The sequence below is a fragment of the Heptranchias perlo genome, chromosome X (genome assembly GCF_035084215.1).
Source record: "Heptranchias perlo isolate sHepPer1 chromosome X, sHepPer1.hap1, whole genome shotgun sequence".
Taxonomy (NCBI): domain Eukaryota; kingdom Metazoa; phylum Chordata; class Chondrichthyes; order Hexanchiformes; family Hexanchidae; genus Heptranchias; species Heptranchias perlo.
Window position 1 is genome coordinate 10248676 of NC_090370.1, and position 17561 is coordinate 10266236.

Genomic DNA, 17561 nt, shown 5'->3' on the forward strand with positions numbered 1-17561 from the left:
CCTTTGATTCAAATGAATTAACTATTTGCTGATTGTGTTGCACTATATTTGCATTTTTTCCCCATCAACCCTGATGTGCATGCAGTGTGGCTGGGAATGATCATGTGATCAGTACAAGTATGCTGTCCTTTCACCTTTTGGGACTGGGTTAAGTCTAGCCCAGGATGAAAGCCGTCTCTCTCTGCTGGCTGTAAGGATCCTTCGTGAAATGATTTTGAGCAGTCTCGACCCAGTTCCTTCTAAGCATAAGGCTACAATATAGCACTTAATTGACAATCTGGAAAGATGAATACAGTATATGACCCTTGTAATGGAAAGTATTAGTGTTGACTAGTGTTTCTCTAGTCATTCCTAAAATTCAAATGGATTGCAGAGTATCCTGATGAGCCAGAACTAAGTCCTGTACGTGCCCTAAAACTAAATGTTTGTACTGATTTGATTTGTCAATTTTAGTTTTTTTTAAAAAATGAGTTTGTGTAGTCTAACCCTCCAGACAAATATTTGTGGTGTCACAACTTTAATGGGAGGCACTTGATTGTGTCCCTGTGGGGCCAGGTTCGCTTGGTTCCGTGTTTATACTGGCCTGTGTAAAGTAGAACTGGCTCCCAGATTTATGTCAGGAGGCAGAAGGATAGAAACTACAGTACAGAAGGAGGCCATTCAGCCCATCATGTTTGCGCTGGTGCTGGCTGTTTAACGAGAAATATCGGGGGGAAAATTCGATAAGGGTCTGTTTTGGGCGGTGTCAGCACGATGTGCTACCACCCCGTGCCCAACGGACCGTGCGCAAGTAGGACGCAAGTTTGGACCCAAAGGAGCATTTACCTGCAATCAGTGTTCCATTCCAGGTCTTGCACATGGAATCAATGCAATTCGCACTTTCCACCACCAGAGGGAACGCAATCTCTTAAAGGGAGGATGTTTCTTAGAGATCTCTTAAAGGTAGCTGGTTGGAAAATAACAGTCTGCTGTCTGCATAGAGTCTGAACAGAGATTAGACATCGAACACGTAAAAAACAGATGCAGATCCCATCCCTATGTTTACACACTGATGAGTTATGTTAAAACATTGAATAAAGGTTGCGCACTACTAAATCCCACATCCTCCAATCTGCACACCAAACCTCACCAATCTGCCGATCTGAGTTGGTACCAGGTCTGCGAGAGTGCATGCACCAAGGTTCTCTACTGATGCACTAGAGGCCTTGGGTGCAGGAGGAGGACAGAAGGAGGCCCTCCAGACATATACTCAAAAGAGAGTGGGAGGCAGCGGGGAACAAAGTCAATGCCAGGCGCACAGCATCATGAACATGGATGCAGTGCAGGAAGAAGTTCAATGCTTTGACATGTCAAGGTGAGTGAGGTCAACTGTCAAGTGGCGTCTCCTACCAACTGCACCACGCACTACACCCCCATCACCCACATACCAACAAACTCTTTCCATCAGTACTCAACTCTTCCAATCAGATGCTTCCTCTCACCCTTACACATTACCACTGTTGCAAGCCGCCCGCCCACAACTCACAGGCCACACACACTGGCAGCTATTCAACCATGACAGGCACATCACCCAGCCACACGTCCCGCTTTCTTGCAGGAGAAGGTGGCGAGTATGAAGAGGCAACAAGTGGCCTTGGCATTTAGCCCCTCGAGCCTGTTCCACCATTCAATGAGATCATGGTGGACCTGTGACCTACCTCCATATCTTAGCCCCATATCCCTTAATACCCTTGGTTCACAGAAATCTATCAATCTCAGATTTAGAATTCACAAGTGAGCTAGCATTAACTGCCGTCTGTAGAAGAGCGTTCCAAACGTCTCCCACCCTTTGCGTGTGGAAGCATTTCCTAACTTCACTCCTGCACGTCCTGGCTCTAAATGTTAGGCTATGTCCCCATGTCCTAATATTCAAGTCTAGGAGACCTCCAAAAACAGTTACAAATGTGCCAGAGGCAATAATCCAGCCACTAACCTGTAAATCCTGCATGGTCCCTTTAAATAGCGCTGGTGGGGGGTTCTCCAGGCACTGTAAGACACGTTCAGATGGTCGGGGTTAAGTTGAGTTGAGTGTTAAGTCCCAAAATGGTGTCTATCACTTTAAATCAGCGTTGCTCACTGATTGAAGCCATTTTCTCCCTACTTTACATGATTCCAGCATTCGTTACCTGCGCCTGCCAAACTCCTATACCAAGATGGCGTCTGGCGCATGTCACGCAGGAAACGTGCGTGCGCATCCAAGACGCCATCTTGGATGTCGGAGAGGCCGTGTAGCGCTGAAGCAACAGGCGTTCCACGGCCCAATTTAGCGCCCATCTACTCTTAATCCCATTTTCCTGCCTTTTCATGTACCCTTTTATATTTTTCAAATACTTATACAGTGCCATTTTAAATGATGTTAAAGTCTGTGCCTCAGTAGCAACTTTTGGTAAAACATTCCATGTTTTAATAATCTGTGTGGGAAAAAAATTCCTTCCAACTTCCCCCTTCATTGCTCTTGTGATAATCCTCCATCTGTTACCGATTTGCCAACCAGTGGAAACAATCTTTCATTTACCCTCTCGAAATATTTCATAATTTTTAAAACCTCTATTGGATTCCTCCCCCTTAACTTTCTCAGTTGCATTGAAAAAGTCTCAATTTTTGAGACTTCATGATTACAGTCTGTTATTCGTGGTATCAGTCGAGTAAATCTTTGCTGTGCCTGTTCCATGGCTGTAATATCCTTCCTATAACAGGGTGCCTAGAACTACATGCAGTACTCCAATTATGCCTAACCAATATTTTGTACAAATTTAATATCAGTTCCTTGCTTTTGTGTTCAATGGCCCCATATATGAAATCCAGAATCCAATTGCCATTTTATGGCCTTTTCCTCCTGCACTCCCATCTTAAAAGATCTTGTATCTGCACCCCTAGAACTCTTTAAGAGTCATGTTGTTTAGGGTAATGTTCCTTGCAATGTACTTTTTCCCAAAATGGAGGAATTCACATTTTTCTGCAGTGACCTGTATGTACCACCTATCTCCTCTCTGAAAACTTGTCTCTGCCCTCCTGTAATCTCTGACATTTTTCCTCAACAGTTTGTCATGCCCCTCAATTTGATTTCATCAGCAAAATTTGATTTCATTCCTCTTGAATTTATGTCCAAATCATTTATACAAATAGAAAACAAAAGCAGTCACAGCACACACTACTACCTACATCCTGCTAATCAGTAAAACATCCATTGATCCCTACTCTCTGCTTTCTGTCTTTTAGCCATCTCTCTATCCATGTGGCTAAATTTCCTTTAATAGTTTGTGCCTTAATTTTGAGAAGTCTCTTGTATAGCACCTTATCAAATGCCTTCTGAAAATCTACATAGACAACACCCATCACATTTATACACTCCTGTAATTTACTCAAATCATTCAATTAAATAAGTCAAGCATGACTTGCAATTTACAAATCCTTAGCAATTTACCCACAACTGACATAAGACTAACTGGTCTATAATTTTCTGGCTTATCCCTTTACCCTTTCTTGAACAAGGGTGTAACATCTGCTACCCTCCAGTCTTTTGGCATAATTCCTATTTCCAAAAGCTTTTTGGAAAATGATGGTGCACGCTTTTGCTATCCCCTCCTCCAGTATTATGGTATGCATCTCATGTGAGCTTGGTGACTTATCTACTTTCAGTCCCATAATTTCCTTTTGCATATTTTTCTCTGGTAGTGGCTCGTCCACATTTTCCTCAAGTATCCCTATAGTGCCATCTTAACTTTCCTCTTAAAAAATGAGGCAAAAAACTTATTAAGCATTTCTGTCACTCACTGACTGTCAAGTACTGTATGACAACATGGCCTCTTTCACCTCCAAGTGGTGCCATCCCTTCTTCAACTATCCTTTTACTTGTGTGTCTATAAAACCCCTTGCTACTTTTTATATTGACTGTCAGTCTTTCATACTCCGTGTTAGCCTTCCTCATCTCCCATTTTAGTTACTGTCTATACCTTTTATATATTTTTCATAGTTTTCTTCTGTATTATACCCTCTATATTTATCATCTGCCTTATTTTAAATGTAATTTGTGCTCTAACCTCTTTGCCCATGGAACTCCAGTCTTTAACACATCTCCTTTACTCATAATCAGAATGTATTTAACTAGTACCTTAACCAAACACACGAGTACAGCAAGGTCCCACAAACAGAAAATTAGTTGAGTGACTAGTTAGTATGTGTAGTTTGAGATCTGGCCATGCCAACTCTATGCTCTTCTTCAAAGAACTCCTCATGGGATCTTTTCCACCCATCCAAAACCAGTAGACAGGGCCTTAATTTAACATTTCATCTGAAAGACCGCACTGCCAACAATGCAGCACTCCCTCAGTATTGCAGGGACATGACGAGACTATGTGCTGAAGTCCTGGCATGGAATTTGTACCCATAATTTTCTATTCAGAGGTAAGAGTGCTACCAACTGAGCCAAGCTGATTCTTGCTGTAGCCGTGAAGCATACATGCTGCAGTATTAAGGTAAATGTAGGACAATCTCCTACATGTATGAAACCTGGATAATGACTGTTGATGGGGAAACATCTGCTTACATTGGTGGTAAGTTTATATGATCTTGATGTAAATTTGAAGCAGAAACCCTTTTGCTTGCTGTTCCATCGCAATGTCATTATTTGTCCAGATGCATATTATAACCAGCACTAGTTTGGTCCAAATGAGCATGGAACCACACTTAGGTTTTTTTTAAAAGGGTAGAACTCCATGGATGGTTTAGTGGGTAAATGCACTGCCTGGGTGTGGTACTGAACTATAGAGACCAAGAAGGTCCCAGGTTCAATCCCTGGTTTGTGCTGAGCTCGCTAATCTCAGCCTGGGTGGCAATAGGGATGTTACAATTGGCCTTAATGCTCTTGGGCTACAGAGGGGAAATATCATCATTTCTCATCACAATCCATTGACTCCTGGTGGAATGTGGATGTTGGAAGAAGACAAGATTGGGCTCTGCTGTGATGCCTCCCGGAATCAGATAGGCTGTTGACACTCACTGCCGAGGCTACCACATGATGAATGTCAACTTGGATGAGGCACTGGAATGCTGCTGATGCCCATGGAACCACACCCCTCCAAGAAGCTGGCACCTTTAGGAGAGATAGAGAGAAAGTCTCTCTTTCCCCTTCCCACATACGAAGCATTGGACATAACAATTGTGAATCTGTATTTCCCTACCCATGACCAGCCTTGTACTCTTACAAAAAGAAGTAATTTCATTCAGGGAAGGAAACCTACCGTCCTTACCCGGTCTGGCCAATATGTGACTCCAGACCCATAGCAATGTGGTTGATTCTTAATTGCCCTCTGAAATGGCCTAGCAAGCCACTCAGTTGTAAAATCTCGCTAAAAAAAGTCATAATAAGAATAAAACCGGACGGACCACCCGGCATCGGACCACTAGGCACCGGACACAACAACGGCAAACCAAGCCCAGTCGACCCTGCAAAGTCCTCCTCACTAACATCTGGGGACTTGTGCCAAAATTGGGAGAGCTGTCCCACAGACTAGTCAAGCAACAGCCTGACATAGCCATACTCACAGAATCATACCTTTCAGCCAACGTCCCAGACTCTTCCATCTCCATCCCTGGGTATGTCCTGTCCCACCGGCAGGACAGACCCACCAGAGGTGGCGGTACAGTGATATACAGTCAGGAGGGAGTGGCCCTGGGAGTCCTCAACATTGACTCTGCACCCCATGAAATCTCATGGCATCACGTCAAACATGGGCAAGGAAACCTCCTGCTGATTACCACCTACCGTCCTCCCTCAGCTGATGAATCAGTCCTCCTCCATGTTGAGCACCACTTGGAGGAAGCACTGAGGGTAGCAAGGGTACAAAATGTACTCTGGGTGGGGGACTTCAATGTCCATCAACAAGAGTGGCTCGGTAGCACCACTACTGACCGAGCTGGCCGAGTCCTGCAGTAGGTGGTGAGCGAACCAACATGAGGGAAAAACTTACTTGACCTCGTCCTCACCAATCTACCTGTCGCAAATGCATCTGTCCATGAAAGTATTGATAGGAGTGACCACCGCACAGTCCTCGTGGAGACGAAGTCCCATCTTCGCACTGAGAACACCATCCAAAGTGTTGTGTGGCACTACCACCGTGCTAAATGGGATAGATTCAGAACAGATCTAGCAGCTCAAAACTGGGCATCCATGAGGCGCTGTGGGCCATCAGCAGCAGCAGAATTGTATTCCAGCACAATCTGTAACCTCATGGCCTGGCATATTCCTCACTCTACCATTACCAACAAGCCAGGGGAACAACCCTGGTTCAATGAGGAGTGTAGAAGAGCATGCCAGGAGCAGCACCAGGCGTACCTAAAAATGAGGTGCCAACCTGGTGAAGCTACACAGCGGAAGCAACATGCCATAGACAGAGCTAAGCGATTCCACAACCAACGGATCAGATCAAAGCACTGCAGTCCTGCCACATCCAGTCGCGAATGGTGGTGGACAATTAAACAACTAACGGGAGGAGGAGGCTCTGCAAACATCCCCATCCTCAATGATGGTGGAGTCCAGCACGTGAGTGCAAAAGACAAGGCTGAAGCGTTTGCAACCATCTTCAGCCAGAAGTGTCGAGTGGATGATCCATCTCGGCCTCCTCCCGATATCCCCACCATCACAGAAGCCAGTCTTCAGCCAATTCGATTCACTCCACGTGATATCAACGGCTGAGTGCACTGGATACAACAAAGGATATCGACCCCGACAACATCCCAGCTGTAGTGCTGAAGACTTGTGCTCCAGAACTAGCTGCGCCTCTAGCCAAGCTGTTCCAGTACAGCTACAACACTGGCATCTACCCGACAATGTGGAAAATTGCCCAGGTATGTCCTATCCACAAAAAGCAGGACAAATCCAATCCGGCCAATTACCGCCCCATCAGTCTACTCTCAATCATCAGCAAAGTGATGGAAGGTGTCGTCAACAGTGCTATCAAGTGGCACTGACTCACCAATAACCTGCTCACCGATGCTCAGTTTGGGTTCCGCCAGGACCACTCGGCTCCAGACCTCATTACAGCCTTGGTCCAAACATGGACAAAAGAGCTGAATTCCAGAGGTGAGGTGAGAGTGACTGTCCTTGACATCAAGGCAGCATTTGACCGAGTGTGGCACCAAGGAGCCCTAGTAAAATTGAAGTCAATGAGAATCAGGGGGAAAACTCTCCAGTGGCTGGAGTCATACCTAGCACAAAGGAAGGTGGTAGTGGTTGTTGGAGGCCAATCATCTCAGCCCCAGGGCATTACTGCAGGAGTTCCTCAGGGCAGTGTCCGAGGCCCAACCATCTTCAGCTGCTTCATCAATGACCTTCCCTCCATCATAAGGTCAGAAATGGGGATGTTCGCTGATGATTGCACAGTATTCAGTTCCATTCGCAACCCATCAAATAATGAAGCAGTCCGAGCCCGCATGCAGCAAGACCTGGACAACATCCAGGCTCGGGCTCATAAGTGGCAAGTAACATTCGCGCCAGACAAGTGCCAGGCAATGACCATCTCCAATAAGAGAGAGTCTAACCACTTCCCCTTGACATTCAACAGCATTACCATCGCCAAATCCCCCACCATCAACATCCTGGGGGTCACCATTGACCAGAAACTTAACTGGACCAGCCACATAAATACTGTGGCTACAAGAGCAGGTCAGAGGCTGGGTATTCTGCAGCGGGTGACTCACCTCCTGACTCCCCAAAGCCTTTCCACCATCGACAAGGCACAAGTCAGGAGTGTGATGGAATACTCTCCACTTGCTTGGATGAGTGCAGCTCCAACAACACTCCAGAAGCTCGACACCATCCAGGACAAAGCAGCCCGCTTGATTGGCACCCCATCCAGCACCCTAAACATTCACTCCCTTCACCACCGGTGTACTGTGTCTGCAGTGTGTACCATCCACAGGATGCACTGCAGCAACTCGCCAAGGCTTCTTCGACAGCACCTCCCAAACCTGCGACCTCTGCCACCTAGAAGGACAAGAGCAGCAGGCACATGGGAACACCACCACCTGCACGTTCCCCTCCAAGTCACACACCATCCCGACTTGGAAATATATCGCCGTTCCTTCATCATCGCTGGGTCAAAATCCTGGAACTCCCTTCCTAACAGCACTGTGGGAGAACCTTCACCGCACGGACTGCAGCGGTTCAAGAAGGCGGCTCACCACCACCTTCTCAAGGGCAATTAGGGATGGGCAATAAATGCTGGCCTCGCCAGTGACGCCCACATCCCATGAATGAATAAAAAAAATAACATTTATTCGGAGCTGGAGAGTTCGTCTAAACTTCACTCCCCATTTCAATTTGTTTTATTCTGAGTCGCTCAGAACTCAATGATAGAAAGAAAGACTTGCATTTATATAGCACCTTTCACAACATCCCAAAGCACTTTACAATCAATTAAGTACTTTTGAAGTGTGGTCAGTGTTGTGATGTAGGAAACACAGTAGCCAATTTGCACACAGCAAGGTCCCACAAATAGCAATGTGATAATGACCAGATAATCTTTTTTTAGTGGTGTTGGTTAAGGGATAGATATTGCCTCGGACACTAGGGAGAACTCCCCAGCTATTCTTCAAAACAGTGCCATGGGATCTTTTATGTCCACCTGAGAGGGCAGACGGTTTAACGTCTCATCTGAAAGACAGCTCCTCCAACATTGCAGTACTGCATTGGAGTATCAGCCTGGATTTTGTGCTCAAGTCTCTCGAGCAGAACTTGAACCCACAACTTTCTTGACTCAGAGGCGAGAGCACTACCAACTGAGCCAAGACTGATCGGGGAGACCTTTCTTTTAACTCCCTCTTGGAGCCTCATGGAAACCTGACATTATGGGTCAGGAAGTCTCCCAAGTGTCACTCGCCTGACGGTGAGTAGCTCCATTGAATCAGCGGAGATTAGCATCCCTGTGGGGTGGTAGTTTAAAGGAAGCCTTCTGCTATTAGATAGGGGAGCTTTATTTCACAACAAAATACTTGGCAGTGAAATAACTGAAAAGCCGGATACGAAAACGACCCTATTCACCTTCCTGCGCACATCCACGCACAGCAAGTTCCTCTTTCACATTGAAAATACTGAATGATCTACCAGTGTTGCCTTTATTGAAATCTAATCTTGCAGCTTTATCCTTCTGATGGTCTGTTAGGTACAGGCTGCTTCCATTCCAAATCACCCAGTACATAAATAAGTAAATATTTGTGTGTCGGATACCAAAAATAGCAAAGTAGACCAACTGGTAAACTGAACAGCGTGTGCAGTTCCTCACGAGCCAGAGTTCTAGCTATATTTGGATCTCCTGCATACGTAATTATGAGTGTTTTAAGAAATGAGTTTTCACGCTATCTGCAGTGTTTTAGTTGCAGCTTTGAAGTTAGTTTTCTCCAATTCATTCAACTTCACATTGTCAAATGATGTCCCCCCTTAGTGCACCTCCACCCCCTCCCCCTAGTTGGTAAAATCCAGTATAGTGCGATATTGAGCCATATCAGTCAGAAGATCAAAGGTTTCATTCCTGGTCTGTGCTGAATTAGCTCATCACAACTGTGACAGTGGCTGAGGCTTCCAATCCATTGAACTATCCAGTCTCCCCTGCTGCTCTAACCTGTTGCCATAGTTATACTGCTTCTCCCCATCAGGGTAGCCTGAGGCCTTTAAGTATATCTGGGGGATTCTGTATTTTGCTTGCCCATATTTTTCATGTTTCACTGAATTAATTATGAAATTTAAGGTGCACACAGATGAGAATACAAGATTTTTTAGATTTAGAATGAGGCGGGGCAGGTTTCTGAGAACAGAGACATCAAGTTCAGCAGCACCACTGACTGGCATTTAGTGATATTGCAGTTATTCTGAGATCTTCACTGACTATATTCCATTTTGAAATTGTGAACTTTAGCTATGAGAAAGAGATGGGGCATATTGTATCTGTGGAACCTAGAGTGTGGGTAGTATTTTTTTAAACAGTAGCAGCAATTGTTAAAATAATAAATTGCGAAGGATGTGAAAGAACAGCCAGGATTTCTGCTCCTGGTCATTTTGCAATGACCGCTGCTGAAAAGTGTACGTGCGAGATGTTGGGTGAAGGTAGGATCTGGGTCAGCAATTACACCCCCAATGGTCCAGTAGCCTGCCAACACTCACTGGGTGCTAGGATCAGGATATTTCTGATCCTTCACTTTGATACAGGCACGTGGACTCAAGAGTTAGAGAGAGTCTGATTAATAATCTTTATTTATAAACACACTAATACAAATCCAGCACATCACAGTTTTTATGAGCTTGATGTCACTACTACTCACAAGCAATGAACTGATCGGGCCTTGTGAACTGCGCTCTCTGACCGCTCACGGTAGTCTCATCAAAACTACTTCGAGTTGCTTAGTGCGCTGTACCTTTATATGGTTACGGTGAGCATCGTGTTAGTATGTAAGGGACTTCCTAATATGTGCAGTTAGTGCGTAAGTACGGAGTGTTAATACGTAAGCACGTTAGTGGTCACGCAGACCACTACCCCACCCCCCACCCCTGCACATGCTCATTAATGATATTATCTGTTTACTGTACTCCGGACATTCCACACGCATGATCAACTAAGGTTGGCCTTCAAAATTTTTGCTCCCTTATCTCTCTAGATATTTATTACACTGAGGCCTATTCTTCATTCACACACACTTACCACACACTTAGGCGCCTGTCCAGCAAGTAACGCTCCACTCTCGAGCCACCCTTCACTTAGCTCCTTGGTCTTGCATCTTTGTATGTCCAGAGTGTGATTTAATCCAATTTAACCCTTACCCCTATCACAGCCTACCTATATGCCTACGTGCTGCTGACTATTCTACATAGCTTACTGATCCTTGCACTGTGGAGGGGTTATTGCATTTTGAGTTCTTATCCCAACCTTTCTGACAGCAACGTGAATGTTGTGCTATACCATTTGCAGGTCTACTGCAGCCATTTATCCTATAGAACAGTTCCTTATACATATATATATAAAAGTGGATCATTGTATTGGTTTCTTCCCCAGTTGTCTGTATTTTTTTACTCTCCTGCTGGATACAGTTCCAGTGCGTATCTGCTGGCTATTCCATCGTGGAGGCATCACACACAGGCCTGTTCTTACCTGATAATCAGCACGTGTGCACTGTCAAGCAGCAGTCTTTGGATTGTGACCAGAAGCAGGAGCTCGGACTGATTCCCCTACCCCCCCACCCTAGTCAGGGGTTAGACAAGCCAATATTAGCTGCCCCACTACCACCCCAGCTGAAATCAACTAACTCTGCAGAGAGCAGGCAGCAAACCTGGGGCCCTCCTGGTTCCTATTTGCATCCTTTGAACTATTCCTTGACTGTGTGGAGGGCAAGTAAATTGCTCCTATGCCTCTGCCAACATTGTTCTTGAATCAGCTAGTAAGAGACCTGTGACATTGGTAGGGGTGACTCTGCCGGTTTCCTTTCCTGTGAGGAAATGCCCTGCCTCGCTTGCCCCGATGACACATCTGAAATCAGGAACTTGCTGTGCAAGGAACTTCGTGCATGGATGATGTTTCAAAGGCACATTTTATTTTTAGAATTAAGTTTTTCTGGTTAAAGTCCAAACTTATCAATTGAGTTGGCACCTTCAGGGGAGAAGAGTGTAAGCAAAGAGAAAATGAGGGTGGAAAAAAACCACAGCCCTCCTTTGTAAATATGAGGGGCTGCTGTGTGAGATAGAGAAGAGCTGTAATGGGCCTGCAAACAATAAGGCGTAACAGGAAAGCAGGTCAAGAAACTGTGAAACAGTCAGAGGTGGAGGGATAAAAGACGCTGATTTTGCTAACAAGCTGGTGAGTTCCTTTGTTTTCAGCTCCTGGCCAAAGCTGGAAAAGTAACTTGCGCCCAGGCTAGTTGGTAAATGAAGGTTTCCAGCCCTGGTTGGACCCATCTTAAAAGTGCTAGTGCTATTAATTGGGACTATTGCAGGGGATGGGATAAGAATTCAAAGCACTGTGGCCATCACTAGCAGGATTTCAACATTCTGTTATATTTTTGTTTCTCCGTGGAAATTTGCATTAGTCAAAACACAAAGCCGCTTTTTAGCAGGTGGTATTTGTGTAAGTACCTCCTTCACTCAGTCTTGTGCTATTGCTGGTCTAAGAAAACCAATTGTATTTTCTGAAGTACAGGGCAACTCAAACACAACCTTCATTATTTTTTCATTTAATTTACTTTAAAAAAATATATTATTGGATAGCCTGTAGTCATGTTTCTGCTTATAGCAGTGTGAGGTAGTTCTACAATTAATATAATTGCTGTGAGTTTGAATTTTCCACATTGAACTAAACCATGCTGTGTAGTATAAATGATTGAAACAGCGATTAAATCAATCAGTGGGAGTTGGGGTGGGGGGGGGCCCGACCTGACCAAATGAAGCCAATCTGCAATTTTCTGCAAAAAGTTCCCTTATATTCTCCATGCACTAAAAGTCACAATTGAAGGAAGTTTAAATACTGCAAGCACACATTCGGTGAGGTTATTGAGATCAGGAGTGGATTCTCCCTCCCCATTTGGCTGATCTTTCATCCATACAGAAAGACTTTATGTTCCCTCATTACTGCATTTTATTGTTCCTTAAATGATTCCAAAGTTTTCGCCTCCATACTCTATCTGGAAGTCCATTCCAAGTGTTGATCACTTTGTGTGAAGAAATTCCTGATACTACTCCTAAATTACTTTTCACTAGTTTGAACTTGTGTAGCCTTGTTTTACTCTCATAGTTTAACTTAAGGTAATATTCTTGATTGACCTTTTCCATTCCCATAATTATCTTTTATACTCCTATAAGATCACCTCTCAGATGCCTTCTTTCGTGGTTGAAATCTTTCCAGCCTTTCCGCATTATTAAGACCCGCTGATGCTCCAAGGATCATCCTTGTGGTTCTTCTCTGCACTGCCTCCAGTTCTTGAATGCCTCCTTTCAGTGACCATAAATGGACACAGTACTCAAGGTGGGATCTGACCAGAGCCCTGCACAGTTTGATCACAACTTCCTCTGACTTGTATTCTACTGTTTTGGCCATGTAGTTCAGTTTCTATTGGCTTTGTTGATTGGACATGTTGAGTGTCAAGTCTACTTTAGACTCCTGGGTTTCTTTCAACTTCATCCTTAACTATTTCAATACCATTCATGAACTATGTGTGTTGCCCATTTTTCCTTCCTCTGTGCAAAACTTTGCATTAAATTTGATCTGCCATTGTTCTCATGATTTATTTTCCATACACCATCTCTTGGTGTTCTGCATCTGCAACATATCCTCTCTGAACACCTGGTACATAGCAATTGGCAAAAATATTTGTAAAAGTTTTGTACTATCTGGTAACCTGTGGTGAACTTGTACTCTGGTAAATATGGTAATTTGTACCAAATATACTGCAGGACGACATGAAATTGCAACATCTAATTCACATTGTAATCCTGTTAATGTCTCAGTCATTCTTAAATCAGTGTAATTCTCTTGAAATCTCCTCGAATTGAAAATGCAAAATGTATTTGAACTTCGAATAATTTGAAGTGATAAGGTTCTTTGTGACTTTAAATATTCAAACTTCACCCTCCAGGGAGTGCTTAAAGTCTCAGCCTTTTGGATAAGCTTTACTTAAATGCGAAGTGCTTGTTCACCAAGTCATTTTTACACAGTAGAAAAGATAGAGACAAAATGGAGGTTGGGGTATTCCTCCAATCTACTGGCAGACAGGAGGACTTTGGGAGAAAAGTCTCTGTTCATCTTCTCATTGTCCAGATAAGTCAAATTCAGGCTGATCATGAGCAAAAGTGAATTTATCAGAATCTCCATTGGAAAGACATACACTCGGTCCACAGGCAATGTGGTATTCTGCATGCCCTATAACTAGAGAAAGCTTTTGCAATTCAGTCAATCTAAGCTGTTCATTAAATTATTTTCATGGGTTTTTTTTCTTCAACATTTTTTTGGGCTCCAGTTTTCTTTATTTTTTTTTCTCATGAAGGTGGGTGACTCATACTGGGGTAACCAGGGCAACATTCAGTCTTCATGTATGTGCATAGACAATAAGCAGACTGTCACAGTCAGCCCCAGTTCTATGTCATGAGACATCCTGTTCACCTATGTTTTCCAGCAGGGGTCCCTGGATGACAATCGGGAGTGGGAACCCGAGCTGATTTTTTTTTTCCCTGACTGAGGTCACATGTAACACCCTTGCTGCTGCTGCACCCAGAATCTGCGAATTTAGCACAGACTGTGGATCTGAGACCTTCCTGATCTGTAAGACTCTAACAGACCAGGCTGCCGTAGGAACAAGAAGAGGCCATTCAGCCCCTCGAGCCTGTTCCACCATTCAATTAGATCATGGCTAATCTATATCTTAACTCCGTTTCCCTGCCTTGGTTCCATATTCCTTAATACCCTTGCCGAACAAAAATCTATCAATCTCAAGTTTTTAACTGACACTGAGGCCAGGAATTTCCTCAGAGCTGCTGTTGCTCTGCAACCGTAACTTTACTAGAAATACAGTGGAAACCCTGTTTACACGCGTAAGCGGAGTTTCCATCGCACTTCCGATGAAGTTACGGTGGCAGAACAGCAGCAGCTCTGAGGAAATTCCAGGTCATACCAACTGAGCCAGCAGGGTGTCATGTTGATAAACTCCCAATGTAACCCATTTATCAACCCAGGGATAAACTATTCAGTATAGCTGGATATATTCAAGAAATAATATTAAATAGGTACATAATTAGTAGCAAGGATTCCCATTGTATGAAATAAATCATTGGTTTTAAAAAATGTAAAATTTTTCGAAATAGTAACTGGTTGATTCCCTCATGGTTTCATACTCATCCCTTTGAGGGGGCAAAGGAATAATTTAGCTCTTCCTGAAGAGGTGCACGTGACTGTGAAAACAAAGAGGGAATGCTATAGTTGGAAATTTTTCAGTGTGGGAGACCGACTTCCACCACCCTTTCAGGCAGTGCATTCCAGTTCAAAGCAACTCGCTGCGTAAAAATATTTCTCCTCATCTCCCCTCTGGTTCTTTTGCCAATTACCTGAAATCTGTGCCTTACATAAAAAAATATGTATCATAACTATTATAATTATATATTATAATTATGTTCTTCTTATGTTCTTATCCCAGAATATCAAGCTCGACAGGTTTGGGGTACAGTATCCAGCTCTACAGGTTTGGGGTAAATTATCCAGCTCTACAGGTTTGAGGTACAATATCCAGCTCTACGGGTTTGAGGGACAAGATCCAGCTCCACAGCTTTGAGGGACAATATCCAGCTCTACAGGTTTGGGGTATATTATCCAGCTCTACAGGTTTGAGGTACAATATCCAGCTCGACTGGTTTGAGGCACAATATCCAGCTCTACGGGTTTGAGGTACAATATCCAGCTCTACAGGTTTGAGGGACAATATCCAGCTCTACAGGTTTGAGATACAATATCCAGCTCTATAGGTTTGGGGTACAATATCCAGCTCTACAGGTTTGAGGTACAATATCCAGATCGACAGGTTTGAGGTACAATATCCAGCTCTACGGGTTTGAGGTACAATATCCAGCTCTACAGGTTTGAGGGACAATATCCAGCTCTACAGGTTTGAGGTACAATATCCAGCTCTATAGGTTTGGGGTACAATATCCAGCTCTACAGGTTTGAGGTACAATATCCAGCTCGACAGGTTTGAGGTACAATATCCAACTCTACAGGTTTGAGGTCCAATATCCAGCTCTACAGGTTTGAGGTACAATATCCAGCTCTACAGGTTTGAGGTACAATATCCAACTCGACAGGTTTGATGTACAATATCCAGATCTACAGGTTTGGGGTACAATAACCAGCTCTACAGGTTTGGAGTACAATATGCAGCTCTACAGGTTTGAGGTACAATATCCAGCTCTACAGGTTTGAGGTACAATATCCAGCTCTACAGGTTTGGGGTAAAGTATCCAGCTCCACAGGTTTGAGGTACTATTTCCAGCTCGACAGGTTTGAGGTACAATATCCAGCTCTACAGGTTTGAGGCACAGTATACAGCTATACAGGTTTGAGGTACAATATCCAGCTCCACAGGTTTGAGGTACAATATCCAGCTCTACAGGTTTGAGGTACAATATCCAGCTCTACAGGTTTGAGGTCCAATATCCAGCTCTATAGGTGTGAGGTACAATATCCAGCTCTACAGGTTTGAGGTACAATATCCAGCTCCACAGGTTTGAGGTCCAATATCCAGATCTACAGGTTTGAGGTACATTATCCAGCTCTACAGGTTTGAGGTACAATATCCAGCTCTACGGGTTTGAGGTACAATATCCAGCTCCACAGGTTTGGGGTAAAGTATCCAGCTCTACAGGTTTGGGGTACAATATCCAGCTCTCCAGGTTTGGGGTAAAGTATACAGCTCTACAGGTTTGAGGCACAATATCCAGCTCGACAGGTTTGAGGTACAATATCCAGCTCTACAGGGTTGGGGTACAATATCCAGCTCTACAGGGTTGGGGTACAATATCCAGCTCTACAGGTTTGAGGTACAATATCCAGCTCTACGGGTTTGAGGTACAATATCCAGCTCCACAGGTTTGGGGTAAAGTATCCAGCTCGACAGGTTTGGGGTACAATATCCAGCTCTGCAGGTTTGGGGTAAAGTATCCAGCTCGACAGGTTTGAGGCACAATATCCAGCTCTACAGGTTTGAGGCACAATATCCAGCTCTACAGGTTTGAGGTACAATATCCTGCTCTACAGGTTTGAGGTAAAATATTCAGCTCTACAGGTTTGATGTACAATATCCAGCTCTACAGGTTTGGGGTACAATATCCAGCTCCACAGGTTTGAGGTACAATATCCAGATCGACAGGTTTGAGGTACAATATCCAACTCTACAGGTTTGAGGTCCAATATCCAGCTCTACAGGTTTGAGGTACAATATCCAGCTCTACAGGTTTGAGGTACAATATCCAGCTCTACAGGTTTGAGGTACAATATCCAGCTCTACGGGTTTGAGGTACAATATCCAGCTCTACAGGTTCGGGGTAAAGTATCCAGCTCTACAGGTTGGGGGAAAATATACAGCTCGACAGGTTTGTGGTACAATATCCAGCTCGACAGGTTTGAGGTACAATATCCAGCTCTACAGGTTTGTGGTACAATATCCAGCTCGACAGGTTTGAGATACAATATCCAGCTCTACAGGTTTGGGTTACAATATCCAGCTCTACAGGTTTGAAGTACAACATCCAGCTCTACAGGTTTGAGGTACAATATCCAACTCAACAGGTTTGAGGTAAATTTCCAGCTCCACAGGTTTGAGGTACAATATCCAGCTCGATGGGTTTGAGGTACAATAGCCAGCTCTACGGGTTTGGGGTCCAATATCCAGCTCCACAGGTTTGGGGTACAATATCCAGCTCGACAGGTTTGGGGTACATTATCCAGCTCTACAGGTTTGGGGTACAATATCCAGCTCTACAGGTTTGGGGTACAATATCCAGC

At 44.2% G+C, this 17561-nt stretch overlaps 1 long non-coding RNA gene across 2 annotated transcripts; it reads right to left on the reverse strand.

Moving 5' to 3' along the window:
- Nucleotides 1-831: 831 nt before the first annotated feature.
- LOC137307001 (uncharacterized) lies at nucleotides 832-11296 on the reverse strand. 2 transcript variants are annotated; one of them, XR_010958982.1, is made up of 3 exons: nucleotides 11178-11296; nucleotides 1973-2026; nucleotides 832-983 (listed from the first exon to the last, which is right to left on the reverse strand). It is a non-coding gene; the product is annotated as an uncharacterized lncRNA (long non-coding RNA). The 2 variants fall into 2 exon arrangements; XR_010958981.1 differs by lacking the exon at nucleotides 11178-11296 and adding an exon at nucleotides 10354-10479.
- Between the last annotated feature and the right edge of the window lie 6265 nt (nucleotides 11297-17561).